The sequence below is a fragment of the Pleurodeles waltl genome, chromosome 2_2 (assembly GCF_031143425.1).
Source record: "Pleurodeles waltl isolate 20211129_DDA chromosome 2_2, aPleWal1.hap1.20221129, whole genome shotgun sequence".
NCBI lineage: Eukaryota > Metazoa > Chordata > Amphibia > Caudata > Salamandridae > Pleurodeles > Pleurodeles waltl.
Genome location: NC_090439.1, coordinates 333,291,640 through 333,306,484, shown reverse-complemented (window position 1 = coordinate 333,306,484; position 14,845 = coordinate 333,291,640).

Below are 14,845 nucleotides of genomic sequence, written 5' to 3'. Positions count from 1 at the left end.
AAGCCGGCGGTGTACCGCCGACTTTCCGCTGCCCATGGGAATCCGCCATGGTGGCGCAGCTTGCTGCGCCGCCATGGGGATTCTGACACCCCATACCGCCATCCTGTTCCTGACGGTTCGCCCGCCAGGAACAGGATGGCGGTATGGGGTGTCGTGGGGCCCCTAGGGGCCCCTGCAGTGCCCATGCCAAAGCCCATGCCCGTAAGAGGGCCCCACAAAGAATTTCAGTGTCTGCTTTGCAGACACTGAAATTCGCGACGGGTGCAACTGCACCCGTCGCACCTTCCCACTCCGCCGGCTCCATTCTGAGCCGGCTTCCTCGTGGGAAGGGTGTTTCCCGCTGGGCTGGCGGGCGGACTTTCGGCGGTCGCCCGCCAGCCCAGTGGGAAACCCAGAATGACCGCTGCGGTCTTTTGACCGCGGTACGGTCTTCTGGCGGTTCCCGCTTGGCGGGCGGCTATCGCCGCCCGCCAAGCTTAAAATCAGGGCCTGTGTCTTTGTACTCCCCAGGAACAAGCAGTGGGCAAACCACCCACTTGAGAGACTGTGGCCTTTCACTCCCCAGGAACAAGCAGTGGGCAACCCACCCACTTGAGAGACTGTGGCTTTGCTCTCCCAAGGACCAAGCAGTGGGCACCCAACCCTCTTGAGAGACTTGAGAGACTGTGTCTTTGCACTCCCCAGGACATCACATTGGGCATGGAGCCCCCCCTTCCCCATCCCCTGAGGTGCCTGTGTGTTTACGACCTGATGCCCCTGCAGTGTTCTTTCTGTATTGAGGCAGGAGTCAAGTGTGGGCTTGGCCCATGATTTTTGGCCCAGTGGCCCACGGACATTTGGGAAGGACAATGTACGGCCTTATGTACATATTGTAAATATTTGTAAATACTGCTTTTATATTCATTAAGTATATCTGCCTATTTCTAATATATTACTGATTGGACTCTATTCCTTTAGTCCTTGCGTTCTTCCAGGGGTTACGGGGTGTAAATGTAATGCTGCTGCATGTGTTTGTGTGCATGGTGTTGTGGGTGAGGATGAAGGTGGGGGTGTTTTGTGTTGCATGTGTGTGTCACTCTCTTTCTAGGAAACCTACCAAACCTGTGCATTTTTTTAAAACTAGACACCTAGGGGAATCCAGGATGGGCTGACGTGTGGGGCTCTCATCAAGTTCTGTTAACTAGAATCCTTTGCAAACCTCATATTTCGGTGATAGAAAGTTCTGGAATCTGAAAGGAGCCACAAATATCCTTCCACCGAGTGTTCCCCCAAGTCTCTAGATAAAAATGGTACCTCACTTGTGTGGGTAGGCCTCATGCCGACGACAGGGAATGCCCCAAAACACAATGTGGATACATCACATTTTCCCAAAGAAAACAGAGCTGAGGAAAAATTTCCTACTACCCAACATTCCCCTCCGTCTCCTGGTAAAAATGATACCCCACTTGTGTAAGTGGGCCAAGTGCCTGTGACAGGGAAGTGCTGAAAACATTTCGAAATTGAGGGGGAACCAAAGAGTGTCCAAAAGGGGAGTTTAAAAAAATATATTTTTAGGCTGACAATTGGGGCAGAATTGTTATCGGTATAGATGCAACAATGCTCGGTGGTAGGAATTTTGTGGATTCCTGCAGATTGCGGAAGGTTCCATCACAAAAGTGTGGGAACATTTTTTGATTTCCAGCAAAGTTTGAGGTTTTCAGGGCATTGTGGGTAAGAAAATGGTGTGGGGTGTATGTGAAGCACACCTTTGTGGAGTCACCCAAATGTTTAGTTTTCAGATGTGTCTAGGTTTTGTGGATTTTTCTATATGGCAGCTTCCCAAAGTCAAAAAAGTGCAGCCCTCACCATTCGAAGTGGGTCAATTTTGAGAGTTAGCCAAGCTCTCATGGCCCAAATGTAAAACCAGAACCCAAAATAATCAAATGTCCTCTTGCTTGTGTGGGATAAGATGTTTTAGTGTGCGGGGGAGAGCTGAAAGACTGTTACGCCCTCCAGTTTTTTGTTTGTTTTTAATCCCCTGGCATCTAGTAGACTTTTTGCCCCACTTGGGAGTGCATATGGGGTAATTGCCTCATTTGTCCTCCACTGGGCAGAACAACTTTGGCCCCATTTATTTGGGGTAGGGGTATGGCCATACCCCCACCCTATTTTTTTGAAGAAAAAAAATCTTCCCTGGTCTCTGGTGGGCTTTCTGCTCCCCATGGGGGCAGATGGGCCTTCCAAAAATAGGCCAGTCTGCCCCCAAGGAGTGCTTCCCCTTCCAGACCTGCCCATGGGAGGGGGCGTTAGTGCCTCAGGGGGAGAGCTAGCGTTTCCCCCAGGGGCCATTCCAGGATGAGGTTGCTTCGTCTGTGGCGCCTCAGCACCTCGGACGAGGACGAGACCACCTCGTCCTAGGCATTCAAGGGGTTAAAGGAATATTTAGTACACAGTCATTCCACAACTTAAAGCAATAAACTAGCAAAAGAAAATGTAGAAGGCTTTTACCCATGCGTGAAATGCAAGGCAAGCAAACTCAGTAATAAGGTGATAGAATTTGAAATGCCAGAAACAACAGAAATTAGTTAAGAGCAAGCATTTCCTGAACTGTAATTCTGACTGCAGTTTGTTGTTTTTTTGTTCCTGCAATTAAAAAGTATATAGGTAGCACAAAGCATCCAGTCAAAAAACGCATACTTAAACACATGTGGGCCATTACCAATAATTACCCTATGCAGCCAGTCGCCAAACATTTTGAGGCACTGCATGCGAGCAATAGAGATCATTTGAAATGATTGTGCCTTGACCGAGTGACCAAGGAGAAGAGGGAGGGCAATAGGGTTTTGACATTGAGACAATTAGAATCCAGATATATTATTATTTTACAGACCATGATACCAGGGAGTTTTAACAGTGATGAGGAACTCTTGGTACACATAGGCGATTGATACCTGCAGCAGTCATAGCAAAGAGCGGTAGCAACTATGCTCATTCAGGGCTTGCTTGCTGACCACTCTGTGATGACATAATTGCCGGGGAAGCCTTTTGGCCAATAGTCAATTATTCTTATTTGGAGATACACTTTCATCAAGTTAAAATAATCCCATGAATATGAATCATTTATATTAATGTATTTATCTTTTAATTTAAATGGTAATGAATTGAATAAAATTGTTCATTTGCAAATCTTTAGCTCAAGGTCAAGTATGTAAATATTTGTATATGTCGGAATTGCTCTAACTTGTGGCCTAAGGCAACTATAACTCAAGCCCTCGCCATATACTGCTAATTACCACAGATATTATAGCACGCATGACAACTTTGATAACATCAATAAAAAATTAATGCAACATTAGAATTCAAATTATTGAAGAAAAAACTGTGCATGGTGGGGGCATGAGTTATAGTTACCTTAGGCCGCGAGTTATAGTTACTTGTAATGACTCTAACTATAACTGCTGAATTTCTCTGGTTTCATGGGAGTATATTTAAAACCTAACCATAGCATCCCTGTAAATAGTGTGTTTCATAGTTTATTTTGGGTGAAGCCCATAAATCTTTAGCATAGATACATCATGAAAATACATTGTCAATAAAATTGACAATATTAAATCATAATACTAAAATGCTAAAATACAATAGGCAAATATAAAAATAAACAATCAAATTGCATCAACAGATCATACGACGCTTAGGATACTAACGTGATAATCCTGCCCTCTTCCTTATCCTTCAGACTACCTAGAGGTAACGGCCAAGACCTAATGCCATATTATTACTACAATCTGTTCTCAAGATATGATAGGCTTCTTTGTAATGCTTAGTACCTATAGGGATGAACAGTTGTCTTAGCCATAACATCAGAGTCCTACATTGGCGGGGCAGAAAAATAGCAGATGTTCTACATCTTCAGTTTTATAATCTCATTAAGGGTATTTGATTGTATTTGCCTGGTTAGAACCCCAGTTGGCAGTAAATGTGTTAACCATCAAGGTGCCCAAACTATTATGTATTAGCATTGTACATGCTAAAGGTGGTACACACACAGCCATGTAGGGTTCAAATTTAGGAACAGGTTTAAAAGATATAAATTCTACCAGCCTTCTCACTCTAGCAGTTAGGATGTACAAGTCATTTACCGTTTCTCAAAATTTATTTTTTACTAATGACTTGGTATTTTGACTAATTGGATGTATTGGTCCGATATAAAGCCAAAACTGGAGCCAAGGGATTGAGCTACTTCTACTATAGTCCATGACTTCAATTAGTACTAGTCTGTATGGAGCCATTTGCGAATTAAACCATACCCTAATACAAAAAAGCAAAGTCTTCAATCTCGCCAAATCCCCAATTCTTAGTAGACCAGTATAAAAAAAGGGGAACCAATAGGGTACATTTAGAAACTTTAAACTCAGACTTAATGAAACTATTCTCTTTAGATATTAACCCATTCAGGTTCTCCATCCCCAACAATTCCGCACCACACAAGGATGCAGATTGTATCTTGGCTCTATATATTTCTATAACTGGTTAAACTGATTTAGGGGTAGTCGTTTTATAGTATTTGGTGAGAGAGGCAGTGCCATGCAAGAGGGTAAATTCTAATTTCAATATATGTGACTTCCAGGTCAAGGTTTTCTTTACCCTCAAGTAGTCTAAATTGTAGATCATTAAAAGTGTCTCTCTTTTCATTAACCCCCCCCCCCTTAAAAGATTTATGTGGTTTCAGACCCATTTTCTTAGTTTTAGAGGAATTAACTTCCAACCCGTGAATTTGCAAAACTATTTAGAAAATTGTGAAGATTCTGTAACCCAGATGGAGTTTGAGAAAGTAAGACAGTGTAGTCTGCAAATAATAAACCTGGAAATAGCAACCCTCTATTTTGGGGCACTTATGCTTCCTAGTTAGCCTAATAATTTACCACATCATTAAAATAAAGAGAGAAAAATGGGAAAGCAAGCACACACCTCTGGTAAACTCCATGAGCTATAGGTACAGAAGGTATAAGTTAACCCCCAACCCCGTCTAACTCGGGCAAATTCCCTTTATGCAGCCTAATGAGAACATCTAATGTAGTTGAGTCAACCTCCATTTTTTCCAGGACTAACTACATATCCTTCCTGGAGACAAGATCAAATGTGGCCCTGAGCTACAAAGGCCGTATATACATGATTTGAACAAAGACTTGGTCAATCGTACTGATTTTAGAACGGAATCCCACTTGAAGCTGGGACAAAACCTTACAAGCTTCTAGCCAGTCTTGAAGATTATCTAAAATTTGTCAACAGAAGAGTTTCTGCAAATTATCCATTAGGCTAACAGGCCTTTAATGACTAAGAAGTGCTCTGTCCCCCTTTTTATATATTAGTATAATTTCTGCACCCAACCAAAGAGGTGGAAATGGCACCACCTTTCAGTATTGAGTTCAAAATGGCATTTATATATGACCCAAACCTCAGGTTCTGGCCAATGTAGATCACCAGGGTCCTTATCTGGGCCAGGGGCCTTGCTGGGGCGTGAGCAATATATAACCCTATTGGAACCCTCAATTGAGAAATTAAGGGTATTTTCTATACCTGCTTTCACTTGTACCCTTGAATTTACTTCTAATTCATCTACATTAAAAGAGGCAGCATACATTGTTGTAAAATTATTAATTTAATGTTGTAACTGTACTGCATACTCAGTTGGACTGGAGGTCAAGAAATCACCATGCACAACAAATCTGCCAAAATTATTTGTGGTCTTTCTTTTTCATAGCTTCTGGAAGGGCTAGCCAGTTAGAATGTATCCACTCCTGCTTCTTGTTATTTATTACTGCTTTATAATCTGCATGATATTGCTTAATCTGAGCATGATACCTTGTCTAATCGCCTCAGTTAGTTGTCCTTTGGCTTTATAGCACTCACCCAAGTACCATGAAGGGCAGCAATAGGCTGACTGTTCTTTATTGGCAACCATTTGCTTCATGCCAAACCAAAAATAGGTCATTATGTAAGTTAGCCAATGGGATTTTACTAATTGGATGGTCATAAAATGGTCCCAGAATACAATGTAAGGTGGTATGTATTTGGGTTAGAGTTTTGACACTAAGCCTAATCTTATCCCATTTGATTGCTTTCCTGTTATTGGTACGGGAGTAAGGGAAAGAGGTACCTCAGAATGAAGAACTGGTCTAATCTTTACCATTAGCAGATGTTCTCTAAAAGTCATCTTAAGTGCATTGTGATCACTTTCATTGCTGCAAATAACCTCAAACTCCAGGGCATGATACCATAGATCAATATCTGAAATTATCAAATCTATGCAACTCTGGCTGTATCCTCATTTAAATGTAAGTACACAATGGCAATTAGAAGTAAAACTGCCATTAGAGACACAAAGGCCATAGGCCAAAGTAATGGACAAAAGCTCAAAAGCTGAAATGTAGATGCTTACCAATTCCTAATTGGGCTTGCCTCAACTTTCGGAATGCCACTTAATTCATCTACCCCCTCCATGATGGATGGTAGACCATACAACGGTTCAAATGTGACATTAAAGTCACCCGCCAATATAGTGGGTGACTTTCTAGGACACTCTAGTAAGTGCTGGGCTAGCAATTTTAGTGTCAATGATTTATAATTCCTCAGTATTGGTAGTTGTTTATATTGTGCACATGCACTGTGTTATCTTTCTCCTCCTTAATGCACAGGCCTAAGATATCATTACTATCCAGTTTAAGTGTTTTAATTGTAATATTGGGCATATTTTTGACCCAGGCCAATAAAATCCCTGATAAGCAACCCCCCTAGATGGCACTGCTTCCAAGCTATAGTTTGATTATCCTTCCATGAATACCTTATCTAGTGCTCACAACTCTTGGAGTATAACTATCTCAAAAAGTCTAATTAAAGAGAGCTGATCTAGGTCTGCCACTTTCCCGTGTATGCCTGCTACGTTCCTTGATAATAAAGAATACGGTCTATCATTATTTAAGTTCGGTAGTGAAACTTTTATAATATTGGTGATGCCTCATGGTACTAGAATGACCTGCTTGGCCTTTAATTACAACAGTACTAAAACAGCCAAATCACAGTCAAAATCTACATGGGACAGAGCATTTCTAGTGGGATTAACTGTTCTACTAACAGAACTCATGTCCCTAGATACAACTTGAGGTCCTTTGCTCAATAATACACATTTGGCATGATCAGAATAGGTTGACAAAAATCCATGGCTCTTGAAGTCAGCAACAGCAGAGGATAAATGAGCAGACAGTCAATCAACATTACTCAAACGGGACATCTCCGGGTCCTCCGGGGCATCAGCAGACCTTTGAACACTCTCCTTTAGCCCTGCAAGCCTCTGTATGCTATGGCCCCTATGAGGCAGAACATGAGGGGAAGAAGAACAATTGCTCCTAGCTAGATGGACAGGTGGTTGGCTCTTAAATTGAATCTTACAACTGTGGGGTGGATATGTGCGGGCTTCAAGGGCCAATAGGCCACTTACGAGAGCAGCTTCCCTCAGGCGCATCTCAATAGTATCACAAGCATTGCCCGGGTGATGGAAACGCAGGGCACTAACAATATCCGAGTACAAAAGTGAGAGCCACTTCCTACGCAATCTGATCCAGTGTGTCACTGTATTCTCCAGAGAGTCAGATGTTTCCTTATACCCAAAATGTATCTGTGGCACATTGGTCATATCAATTAGGCAGTGTTTATTAACCCCATTGCTACCTACAGACATTCCTGGTTCTGAAGATGGATTATTCTGGGGCCTTCTGTATATTGCACAAGGAGAATCATTGTAACAACCAGCTGTGGTTCTTAGACTAGGAGTTCCCAGGAATCCTAAAGTTGGGGGTGGCTTGTGATTCAAATCAGTCCTTTTTGAAGATCCAGTTGGAGCAGCGGCTTTATGGTCTGCCCGACCAGTGCAGTACATTGTAGTAACTACAGGGTCAGGCATATGAATGTTAGTAGGAGTGCAAGCCTCTGTACCTGCATATTTAGGTTGAAGCCTGCACATAGGATCCTCAGAAGACCTGGAATAAACCTCTACACCCTGACAATGCTGACATACCTTCTGCACATCATCTGAAACCCTTAGATGCTCACTCTTTTAGTCTTTGTTTAATGTGTAAAGATCAGATGCCATTTGGCTTGTCCTCATGAGAGTAATATTTAAGTCACTGATCTCTTTCCTTAGGCTGTCAATAATCACAATGATACTCTCTGGGCAATTAAATCGGGACTTGGGACCCTGTGCAGGGATGCTGCGATTGGTTATCCTCCATGTTAGATAGTGGAACAAAGCAGTTATTACACGGAATTGCTGGTTCATAGGTTATTCCATCTCCCATTGAGTCCTTCTCTGATTTTTGTTACTACTAATAAAGCACTGACTTGTCATAATATGGACAGCACAGTTGGTCACTGGCTGGGCTGAAACTTGTGAGTTAGAACCAGGAGCACTACTTCCTAAGGCTTTTTTACTCAGAAAATGTGTTATTTTAGCTTTCCTGGTTGATCACTTCTTTGGCTCAACTCGCACACACTCCTTCTTTAATATGTCCTTCACCTCCTCAATAGGATTGCCAATATCCACAAGTGTACAGTTTGCTGCAGCATGTTTCTTTGCCAGTTTTTGTGTGGAATTTGGAGCCCTTAAAGGTTCTGAGGTTTTTCCTCTTCCCCATATTAAACCCCAAAATTACCCACAGAGGTCTGTAAGTACGTTGGTCACACTATTATGTGAATGACAGTCCCAGGACTCCTCACTAGCCTTGTGGTGTCTTGGGATTGGTAGTCCCCTGCATTGCTTCGGTCACTCTCCTTACTGCACGTGCAGTAAGGACGCTGACTCTCCTTTATGGCCATGATGGACAGAAGCTGGTGCGGGCCTCCTCACTAGTCTTGTGATGTCTTGGGACTGGTAGTACCCTGCTTTGCTGCGGTCAACGTCCTTACTCCCCACACAGTGAGAGGCGAACTCTTCTTTAAGACCCTGATGGGCAAAAGCTGGTGGGGGCATCCTCACAAGCCCTGTGGTGTCTTGGGGTTGGTAGTCCCCTACTTTGCTGCAGTCACTCTACTTACTCCCAGTGCAGCGGGTACGCCAACTCTTCTTTATGGCCCTGATGTCCAGCAGCTGGTGCCGACCCCCTCACTAGCCCCGTGGTGTCTGGGATTGGTAGTCCCCTGCTCTGCTGTTGTCACTCTCCTTACCCGATTCTCCTTTATGGCCTTGATGAGCAGTAACTGGTGAGAGTTACTTCAAGAAACTATAACTCATGGCCTAAGGTAACTATAATTTGCGCCCCCGCCATGCACAGTTTTCTCTTTAATAAATTGACTGGTAATGGTTTATTTATAATTTTAATTATATTATAGAAGTCATGAGTACTGTAATATCTGGGGTAATTAGCAGTGCATGGCGAGGGCACGAGTTATAGCTATCTAGGGCCATGAGTTATAGGGCCAGATGTAGGAACGCTTTTGCGCCTCGCAAACGGTGAAAAACGCCGTTTGCGAGGCGCAAAAGCCCTTACGTGTTGCAGAATCACATTTTGCGAGTCGGTACCGACTCACAAAATGTGATTCCGACTCGCAAATAGGAAGGGGTGTTCCCTTCCTATTTACGACCGCATCGTGATGTAGCGTTGATTTGTGACCTCGAAAGCGGTCGCAAATCAACTCGCAGTTACCATCCACTTGAAGTGGATGGTAACTCATTCGCAAAAGGGAAGGGGTCCCCATGGGAGCCCTTCCCATTTGTGAATGAAAAAAAATTATAAAATCAGAGCAGGCAGTAGTCCTATGAACCACTGCCTACTCTGAAAAAAACCGAAACAAAAAGGTTTTGGTATTTTTTCTATTTGCAGCTCGTTTTCCTTTAAGGAAAACGGGCTGCAAAGAGAAAAAAAAAAACTGCTTTATTTAAAAGCAGTCACGGGCATGGTGGTCTGCTGTCTCCAGCAGGCCACCATCCCCGTGAGTGCCTAGACTCGCTTTGGGGTCGCAAACTGCGACCTACCTCATAAATATTCATGAGGTGGGTCTTTGCGAGTCGCAGAAGGTGTCTGAGACACCTTTCTGCATTTTATTTTGCGAGTTGCAAATTGCGAGTCGCAAAAGGAAACCTACCTACATCTGGCTCACAGTTACTTGAAATAACTCCCAACATAACTTCTGAATTTCTATGGTTTTGTGCCACTAAATTCAGAACCTAACTATAAAGTCCATAAGGTCCCTGTAACCTTTGTTTCTTTAAGAAAAAAATAATATATATATATATATATGTATATACACACATATATATATAACATGTATTTAGGTAAATATAAATATGGTAAAAATATACATATTTGTATGTAGATATACATATATGTATGTGTATATATGTATGTGTGTTTGTGTGTGTGTGTGTGCATGTAGGGGGATGTGTGTGTTTGTGTGTGTGTGTTGAACTTCGGAGAGGATAAATTTACTATTGCCACTCCAGTCTATGTAACAGTAGGGAGAGCAGTGGGCTTTCATTCCAATCTAAGCAACATTTAGGAAAGTGTTGGACTTTGAGGGATTGTGGGCCAGAAGTATGTCATTGTCATTTTGCGAGTTTCTAATTGCGACTTTTTTGATACTCGCAAAACGAAATGTACAAATGTGTCAGACACTTTAGGGATTCCCAATGGGGTTGCAAAGATCTACCTCATCAATATTCATGAGGCAGGTAGCAATTTGCGACCCCATTGGGAAGGCCTGCTCTCGCAGGGATGGTGGCCTGCTGGGGACCACCATGTCTGTGACTGCTTTTAACTAAAGATTCCTTAAAAGAAAATGGGATACATTTCAAACAAAATAATTAAAAGTTTTCTTTTCATTTTTTCATAGTAGGGAGTGGTCCATGGGACCACTACCTGCTCTCAAAAAATATTTACGATTCCATTCACAAAGGGGAGGGGGTCCCTGGAGACCCTTTCGCGTTTGTGAATGGTTTACCACAAACTTGAAGATGGTAGTAATTGCAAATGTTTTGCGACTGCATTCACAGTCGCAAAACATGCCTACATGCCAGTGCGATTTGGTATTAGGAAGGGACACCCTAAATTCGACCCTTCCTAATACCGAATCACAAAAGCAAAATGTGATTTGGTATACAAGTTACCGAGTCGCATTTTGCTTCGGTGCATAGAAAAAAAGCATTTTTCTGATCGCAAATGGCGACCGGAAAAATGCTTCATATTCTGGCTCTAAATTTACTATTCCAACTCCTGTCTAAGCAACAGTTGGGAAAATGTTGGACTTCTGAGGGATTAGATTTACTATTCCCACTCTGTTCAAAGCAAAAGTAGGGGAGTCATTTATAACTTTAATTTATAACTTTAAAATGATACCCAGAATTTTAGAATTTCTAATGTTTGTGTAGTTTAATTTAGTTTTGTATAAAAATAACAAATCAAGTTTTCCTAAATATAAATAAGCTTTAACCTTAGGTTTTTTGATTGAATTTAGTTTTTTTAATAAAAACATTGTTTTGTAACATACCACAAACTAAATCCTTCATTGTTTTCCTTTTACGTATGATAGATTGGAGTGTTGTAGGGTATAATTGTGTGTGGTATACTGGAGTGGCATACTGTACATTGGAATGGGGAGTCATGCATTGGAGTAGCATATCATAAATTACAGTGTAATATCATCTCATAGCTTGTTGTAGAGTAGAGCATAGTGCTATATAATGTAGGGGCACAGAGTGGAGTACAGCATTGTAGAGTTGAGTGTTGTAGAGTATGGTAGTGTGTCATAGAGTGCAGTAGTGTTTCATACAGTGGAGGGGCATATCATTCAGACGAGTGGAGTGGCATGTTGTAGAGTGTAATAGAGTGTAGTAGAGTGGCGTAGAGGTTGTCATACAGTGGAGAAGAGTGCTGTAGAATGGTGTGGAAGACAGTAGATTAACATGGCATAGAATAGAGTGGTGTGTCATACAGTTGCATTTCATGTAGTCTTAGAGTAGAATTTTGTAGAGTAAAGTGACATAGAATGGAGTAGAATGGAATAGAGTGGCGTAGAGTGGAGTGTCTGTGAGTGGAGTATCGTAGAGTTCAGGAGAACGTCAAGGAATGGCATGCCATGCCATACAGTGGAGGGGTCTGTCATATAGAGGAGTGGAGTGTTGTGTCATAGAATGTTACACAGTGTAGTTGAATAGCATAGAGTGAAGGGGCACATAGTGGAGAAGAGTGTCGTAAAATGCCATAGAGTGTAGTAGAGTGTTGCAAAGTGGAGTTGCATAAAGTGGAGTAGAGCGGAAAAGAGTGGACTTTTGTATAGTGACATACAGAGGAGTAAAGCGTTATAGTGGAGTACAGTAGAGTGGTTGGAGTGGCTTAGTATACAGTGGAGTTAAGTATTACAGGGTGGAGTGGCATGGCATAGAGTGGCATAGCAGCACATAATTCAGTAAAGTGTCATAAATTAGAGTGGTGTGTTGTGCAGTGAAGCAGACTGGAGTGTCGTAGTGTGTTGGAAGGTGTTGTGGAGTAGAGGGGATTGGAATGGAGTGGAGTGGAGTGGCATATAGTGGATTAGAGTGTTAAAGAGTAAATTAGCATGCAGAAGAGGTTCACAGAGTGTAGTAGAGTGTGGTAGATGTAATGTTGGGGGCCCTAGGCCCTCATGCTACTTAAATAACAGGACGCAGACACAGTGTTCAGTGGGTATCGGGTGTGTGTGTGAAGCCATCCCTCAGCCAAGTGGCTGGTGAAACACTAGAACGTGTCCAGCAGGACACTACATCCTTCCCAAACTTTATTGAGGAACGAAACAACAAAGTCCAACCTGTGGGAGAGAAACAAAGACACAAAATATGTAGACAGAGTCTCTTTAGGCGGTCCACCTGACCCGCGGCATGGAGAAGGTGCAGCTGGGCACTCAACATCACAGCACGCCTCCGTTGTTCAACCAGAGTGCGCTGCTGGACACAAACAGCATTGCAGATGACATCAGAATACTTAAGTCGCTTGTCCATGACCTCACAGTTCGCTGGAGATTGTCGGTCCTGTCTCGCCTGGGCTCATGTTGTCAAAGTCTATGTACAACTTCTGATGCGGGTGCTTCTGGAGCAGTGGGGAGTCCACTGTACACAGTTCTGGATGGCATTCCGGCTCTGGAGATTGTACACCTCCTAAGATTGCAGTTGACGTGACAGCCTGGTGCACCTGGGAGACCAGTGGCAGAGCAGCAGCAGTCTTCCCTCTTGTGCAGACCTCCATCAAACAGGAGTCTCCTCGAGGCCCATTGGAGGGCAGCCACGGGAATGTGTGGACTGTGCCGTCCTATCTCAGGCCCAGCAAAGGCATCACAGGGGAACCGCCTACAGGACCACATCCTAATCTCACATGGAGCCACAAGGGTGGTTGATGCAGGGTCAGCTTGCTCGAGCCATCAGGTTTCAGGTGCTCTGGCCATAGTGCAAAGTCTATGGGTGACCTGTCTCTGAATTAGACCTCTGTGCTTCCCGATGCCTATCGTGGAGCTGTCTCTGGCGCATTCTCTCACAGAGGAATTTCTCTATCACCGAAATTCGTTGGAGGCCCTTGCCTTTGCATTGCCACTGGATTGCGTGGGCTGTGTGGGCCAATGTAGGCCGCACCAAAGGAGTCGCTCTGAACTCCCAACAGGGCCACGTCCAAGTCTTGTGCAACCCCAAAGGTGGATGGTCCACATGGTCTGGCCTGCTCTCAACAGCAGGCGTAGGGTTCACGGGGCTCATGGCAGGTGTTCAGGTGGTAAGTTTCCACGTTGCCAGATATGCCTGGTCAGCATTGGTTCTTGTTGGTGACTCCTTCGGTGGCTGGGTGATGCACCTCATCATGATGATGATCTGTTTTTTCATCCTTCTGCAGATCAAACAATTGGTGACGTCTTCATTGGTGGAAGGATCACTTGATGGACGTTGTGGCCACTGGCGGGTCTTGCGTGGCCTGTGCAGTTGGCAACAGGGATGCCATTGCAGGCAAGCAGCCGGTGACAAGTAGCAGGACGATCCCACTGAGAAGCATGGGGGTCCACCCACGTAGCTGTCTTCAGTGACGTCTGCTCACCCCGGTGGCTGTCCTGTACTGATAGATACCTTCTCATCTGCTCACACGAGTCCTCAGTTATGTCACTCTACTTCCTTCTGCTTGCACACCTGTGATGGAGTTGATCTGTGGTGTGACCGGTCTGTCACAGTCCTCTCTTCTTCTTGTCCTTTCTCGTTGTGGCATCGTGCCATGCTCTCTTCTCCTTTTCGTCCTTGGTGTGGCATCGTGCCACAGGTCGCATGTTGTGTCACATGGACCTTTCCGCTGCAGCTCTACTGGTGCATCTTGCTCTTCATCCTCGATGCGGCGTCGTGCCACAGGTCGCATGCTGCATCACATGGACCTATCACTGTACGTCAGCCGGTGCATCTTGCTCAGTCGCAGCCTCTGGCAGGCTGAGTCTTGTGGGTAGGACTTGATCCACTCATCCATCTGACCTCTTTGCAGGTCTAGTCCATTTCCAGATCCTCTTGGTGGACCGCTCCTTGGCAGGAGGGTCACCGTTCTCCTCCTCTATCTCTTCACTCGAGGGCACCACTCTTGCACCTTGAGGCTGGGCTGTTGCAGCACTCACTCCTGCCTCCATCTGCTTGGCAGGGTCGGTCAGTTCTGATCACCTGTGTGGCCGGCTGGCCCGGCCTCTTGTCCCGTGCGTTACATCATGCTCTTGGGTGCTCTCTCCATCTTCTCAGGCTTCTGCCTCTGTCATCGTGTTCTCTGGTGCAGTTATCTGCGCACATGTGACAGTCTCTTTTCCACTTCTGGGCGTCCTTTACTGATGCCTGTCG